This window comes from Zea mays, chromosome 1 (assembly GCF_902167145.1).
Source record: "Zea mays cultivar B73 chromosome 1, Zm-B73-REFERENCE-NAM-5.0, whole genome shotgun sequence".
NCBI classification, from domain to species: Eukaryota; Viridiplantae; Streptophyta; class Magnoliopsida; order Poales; family Poaceae; genus Zea; species Zea mays.
In genome coordinates, this window is record NC_050096.1 from 248,775,047 (window position 1) to 248,780,789 (window position 5,743).

Genomic DNA, 5,743 nt, shown 5'->3' on the forward strand with positions numbered 1-5,743 from the left:
AACTTCGGCAGCTATCTTCGAAGTAGAGCTTGAAGATGTTATCGTTTCCAGTACATCTAGCACGTTAACCATTCTTTTCCTCTTAGGGGTTGTCGTAAGGTCTTTTTGTGCCATCGACATTGGCATTGGCACCTCAACTCTTGCTGAAGGACTTAAAATTTCCGATGTCTTTGTCTCTTCAGCCCTCAGTTCTTCTATTTTTTCCATCTCCGGCATTTTGGCCGGCTCTTCAATATTCGACAGGGGAGTCGGCTCTTTGGCTTCGGTGGCCAAAGAGGTCTCACCGACAAACTCAGGCACTGTGGCCGGTTCAATATAGCGTGGCCGGTGCGTAAGAACCTTCATCTTTTTCCTCTTCGACGCTGGCTCACTAGGAGCGGCTGAAGCAACTTCATTCACAGAAGCCGTATCTTTCCTTTTTTGACCCTGTGTTGGGTAACGGTAGTCAGGATAGACGAACCCAATGGCATCAAATACTCGGTTGAGTCTTTTCTTCTTTCGGCCTCCGAAGGCCGCGGACAGTGCAGTATCTTCTGCCTTCGAGTATGGCCCAAGCAGTTCATCGCTTGTGGCCTCAATACATTTCAGCCAGTCATCATCTGCCTCGACAAACTTATCTCCATATCTGAAGGTATATTTTAACCTAACTAGTCCACCTTCGACAGGTTTGCTGATGGTTTCCTTTGGCATTTCCCACTTTTCTACAAGTGGCCATACTCTGAAGGCAATGTGTTCCTAGATCAAATCCCTTGTCCCAATGAAAGAGCAAACTACATCGAAGGCTCTCCGGCATTCTTCGGCTGCTTCGTCAATATCCACCTTCGGTTTCCGAAGACCAAAACGCTGCCAGATGGGCGCATGATGATATCTTTAATATCTTCTCGTGTCTTCAAGTCGTTTTTCACATAGAACCATTCCTTCATCCAGTCCTCGGGCCATCTCTTCCAAAAAGTTGGTACGGGATAGCTTGACCCAGAGAGGGCACCGAAGCTATAACAACCAAAATTGTTATGATATTGCTCTTTACCCCATGGTTTCGTCTCATATAATAACTCATGCATACTGCAGAAACTTTTTGCATTTGGCTCCAAACCTTGGCTCTTCACGGCCCATACGAAGATTCCCATCCTTATGATTGCTTCGGGAGTAATTTGATGGAGGCAGATTTCAAATATCTTCAAAACTTCTACCACGAAACTGCTCAAAGGAAACCGAAGTCCAGCCTTGAAGAAACTTCGGAATATCACGACTTCATTCTCCTTGGGAGTCGAACAAGTTTTATCTCCTTCGTCAGCCCTCACAATAGATAAATCCCGAAAATATCTACCCCTCATATTGACAAGATGACTTTGTTTAATGCTCAATTTTCCAAAAACTGCATGGCTTGGTCGCCAAGGTCGATCTTCGGAATCTTCACCACCACTTTCCACATCATAGTTGTCACTGTCACCAGTGTCTTCAGACAAACCCTCTAAAATCTCCCTAGTAATCTTCTCTGTATTTGTCTTTGCTATTGATTCAAGAAAGCCGAGATTCATCTCTTCAGAAAGGCTCAGCTTCGATTCAGCGACAACTTTCTTATCTTTAGACATCTTCGAAAATGCTAAGAAAGTGCTCTCGAAACCGAAGCTTAAAAATTTAAAAAGCCAAGCAAGTGTTGGTGCGCAAGGGCTAAAAGTTGGGTGAGCAAGAGCAGATGGCAAGAAAGCGTGCCAAATGAACTCGTGGTGAGCCCTTATTTATACGCCTAGTGCGTTGAAAACTGGAGGGTCCCGCTTGTCAGTGACTGTTGCTATTCTAGCAAAGGGAAGTTGTTTTTTGGGACCTTCGGCTTAACGCCTTCGTCCATGTCGCAATCTGAATTTATCACTCTAACAAATTAATATTGCGAGGGGCTACTGTTGGGGGCCTTCGGCTTCCGAAGGCCCTCAAAACATGATTTAACAATGTCTCTGGAGTATAATGTGTAAACAAGGTACCTTCGGACTTAAATCAAAACCACAGCGTGAAGATGCACAAAGAATATGAAGGATGACGCAGAGCCGAAGCTATGCGCAGGGGAGCTTCGGCGTGATAGCAGAAAAAGAAACCGACTTAAAAGGGAAAAGGCTATTTAGACCCCGATGGATTACTATAGAGTTATTAGCAAATGTAAAGGGCATGGGTGTAATTTTACATGGGCTGCGTCCCGTACCTATAAATAGATGAATAGTGCTCCCGTACTGTTCACGCTGACTTGGCATTTACTTTCGCGTCACGCTTGTACCCCTGCTTTCCTTCGAGCCGAAGGTACATTTATAATTTGTTATTATTGATACAGTAACACGAATAAAAATAAGTTGATAATAATGTTTAAAGTGTTTATATTATTTTTCATATCTTGTGTATGAATCTATCTTTATCATTTATTGTGCTTATGAAGGTTTGTCCTTCATAACCTTCGTCCGGAATTCATTATATCCGAAGGGAGATAATGCTTCGAAGGACGAAGGACTTTAACATTTAACACTTTTTATGTTGCCTTGTTCTTAACTCTTAGCATTTGAGAACAAGTCCCCAACAGCAGGCCGGCACAAAAGCTACCCCGACGATGGTGAGTGGTCATTGTTGTCGGTCCTCCTCTGCTCACCTCCGGCGCCGAGATGACGCCACAATCCTTAATATAGTAGTCGTCGAACGCGCGCGACATGGTGAGTACTGATAACTCTTGGCTGGGCTGCCAAATGAAGTGCACCCCGAGCTCATCAACGAGGTAGTAAACCTGGTCGTTGCACCACCGGATGTGCTACTCCTCTACATACATCTTGTTTGAGGACACTCACACAACAGCAACAATAGTCGTCATCCCAGCGCACAAGAATTCATGGGCGGTCAGTAGCGACTTACGTGGCAGGTTGGGCTTCAGGTGGATGATGAGCTGAACGACGTGATAGCGCCGTCGTCGGTTGCGGTGCCCAGAACAACCCGAGAGTCGTCGGCATTGGCGACGACCATGAGGTCCCCGTGTTTGACGATGGATAGTGCGGTGCAGCCGCTCTGGACCGCGTCCAAGCGGCGGCTGCGCCGGAGCTTGCCGTACACAGCGGCACATGGGCCACGTAGGACTGCTTCCAGAGGTCGAACTAACAGTCGCCAAGTTTCTTCTCGTCGTCGATGAGCGACGCCAACGCGAGCACCTCGTGCTAGTGGTGTTTGTTCGGGGTTTTCAAGTAAGAAACATGGATTCCTCTTTGGCATTGGTTTATGAAAATGACTTATAAGTCAGATCCATGGAAAAATATTACGGAGAATAAATGTCACACATGCAAAAAAAGAATTTAAGTTGAAAACATTATTCAAACAAAAGAAATTGCATGCAAGACTCTTCTTTAAATACTACTTCCTCAATCCAAAAATATAATTTAATAATCTCGGTGATACTTATCTACTACTACACATTGTGCAATGGTAGCAGGTGGGCTTCGGGAGAGATGTAGTATATGTTTTTACTATAATAGATGTAGACATAAGTACACATGTGGTGTAGTGGTAGCTATAAGCACATTTATTTGAGGGGTCACAGGTTCAAATCTCTTTGGGGCCTATTTTTTTAATTTAATTTTAGCTAGGCGTGGGATGTACGTGTGAATGGGCCTATTTTTTAATTTAATTTTAGCTAGGCGTGGGATGTACGTGTGAATGTGAATGAGCTTTGTTGGGAGGGGAGAATGAGAAAGAAAACATGGAATGGTGACGGAACATGAGAATGGACTGTGCACGGAGGGGGGAATCGGAAAGACAGAATAGGGTAATGGGAATGACAGAACAAATGGTAGCCTACCCCTTACTGTCTTAATAAGTAGGCGTGGGATGTACGTGTGAATGGGCCTATTTTTTAATTTAATTTTAGCTAGGCGTGGGATGTACGTGTGAATGTGAATGAGCTTTGTTGGGAGGGGAGAATGAGAAAGAAAACATGGAATGGTGACGGAACATGAGAATGGACTGTGCACGGAGGGGGGAATCGGAAAGGCAGAATAGGGTAATGGGAATGACAGAACAAATGGTAGCCTACCCCTTACTGTCTTAATAAGTAGTAGAGATTTTTGAAATTTAAGTATTATAATTTATTAATTGATATCTTATATGCATTATTTCATGATGGTTATAGGTGTGAAAATACCCAGGCTGGGAACCGGATACAGGCCCAAATTTTTAGATACGAATACATGTAATTTTGTTGTCAATACAAATACAGGGTACTACTTAGATAATGTACCCATATATGGATATGAGTAGGATACAAAATCGAGTAAAGTGCATTCCAGTTTTTAAACTTGTGCGGCTATGTTAATCCGGTCTATAAATTATTAAAGTATATTTGTTAAGAACTTATTCACTGTTCGGGTCTATGTCGCATCCAAACGATCAAAACTATTTCCCTTCTTCCTTAAGTTGACACGGGAAGGATGAAGCTCGATCCACCGGCCAGGGAGGCCATCCTGACGCACCGCGGGCGGGCGCCAACAGGCTCGTCATTCACATGGCTGGTTGAAACCAGTTTATGATATATATTGATATAAATTATATTACACTGTATAAATATTTATGTAGTATGATACACCATGTAAAACATTTGTTTCCTGCTACATACGTACAGATTGAGGATGACAAGAATATGAATTGAAAAGAAAATAAAAATAAAAAATCTGATTTAAATGTTTAATTTCCTCCATAAATATATGATCTCTCTAACAGCCATGCATCTAGGCTAGTTAGAATCAGCTTATGATATATACTGATACTAATTATACTATATGATGAAGGTATTTATGCAATGTGGTAGTCTGCGTAAAAAATTTGTTTTCTGCCGCATGCGCAAAAAATTAGAATGACAAGAATGTGAGTCGAAAGGAAATGGATTGACATGCATGAAAACAAAAAAAATCTGATTTTCAATGTTTTATTTCGTCTATAAATATAGGATCTCTCAAACATCCATGCAGCTAGGCTCGTTAGAACCAGTTTATAATATTACTGATACTAATTATACTATATGTGGAAGGTATTTGTGTATTGCGGTACACTATTTAAAAATCAACAATACATAAAATGTGAATAAAAATATCATAAACATACAAATGATGGAAGCAGAGCCATGAACTGAAAATGCATCGTAAAAACCTAATAACGTTGGCATAAATATATATACAAAATAGCATAAAAACAGGGCCGCCGATCCGCCACCACTCGCACTTAGAGAAGTCCGTCGTCGTCGCTCTCTCCTATAGGGAAGGCCGACATGGTCGCGGGAGGTGGGATGCCAGCGTGCGCCACTCTAGAGCGCGCGTCTCTGGGAAGCCATCGACGCCGTGCCTCCAGATCGGAGAGTCGTTGTCGTTGCACCTCCGGATCGAGGAACTGTTGCGCCTTCGGATCAAGAAGTCGTCGTCGTCACGCCGCCGGGGAGCCGCTGCCGCTGTGCCATCGGATGAGGGAGCCACTGTCGCAGTGGCTCCGGATCGGAGAGCCACCGCTGTGCCATCGGATGAGGGAGCCACTGTCGCTGTGGCTCCAGATCGGAGAGCCACCACCATCATGTCTTCGGGATCAGGAAGTCGCCACCGCCGCGACTTCGAATTTGGGATCGACCCATTGGTTGCGTGACCGGAGGCCGCCACCGCCTCACGCTCTCGTGGAACCATCGCTGTCGCGCATGCCTAGGTGGGCGCCCGACGCTCGTGCATTGTGGTGGGGCGTCAAA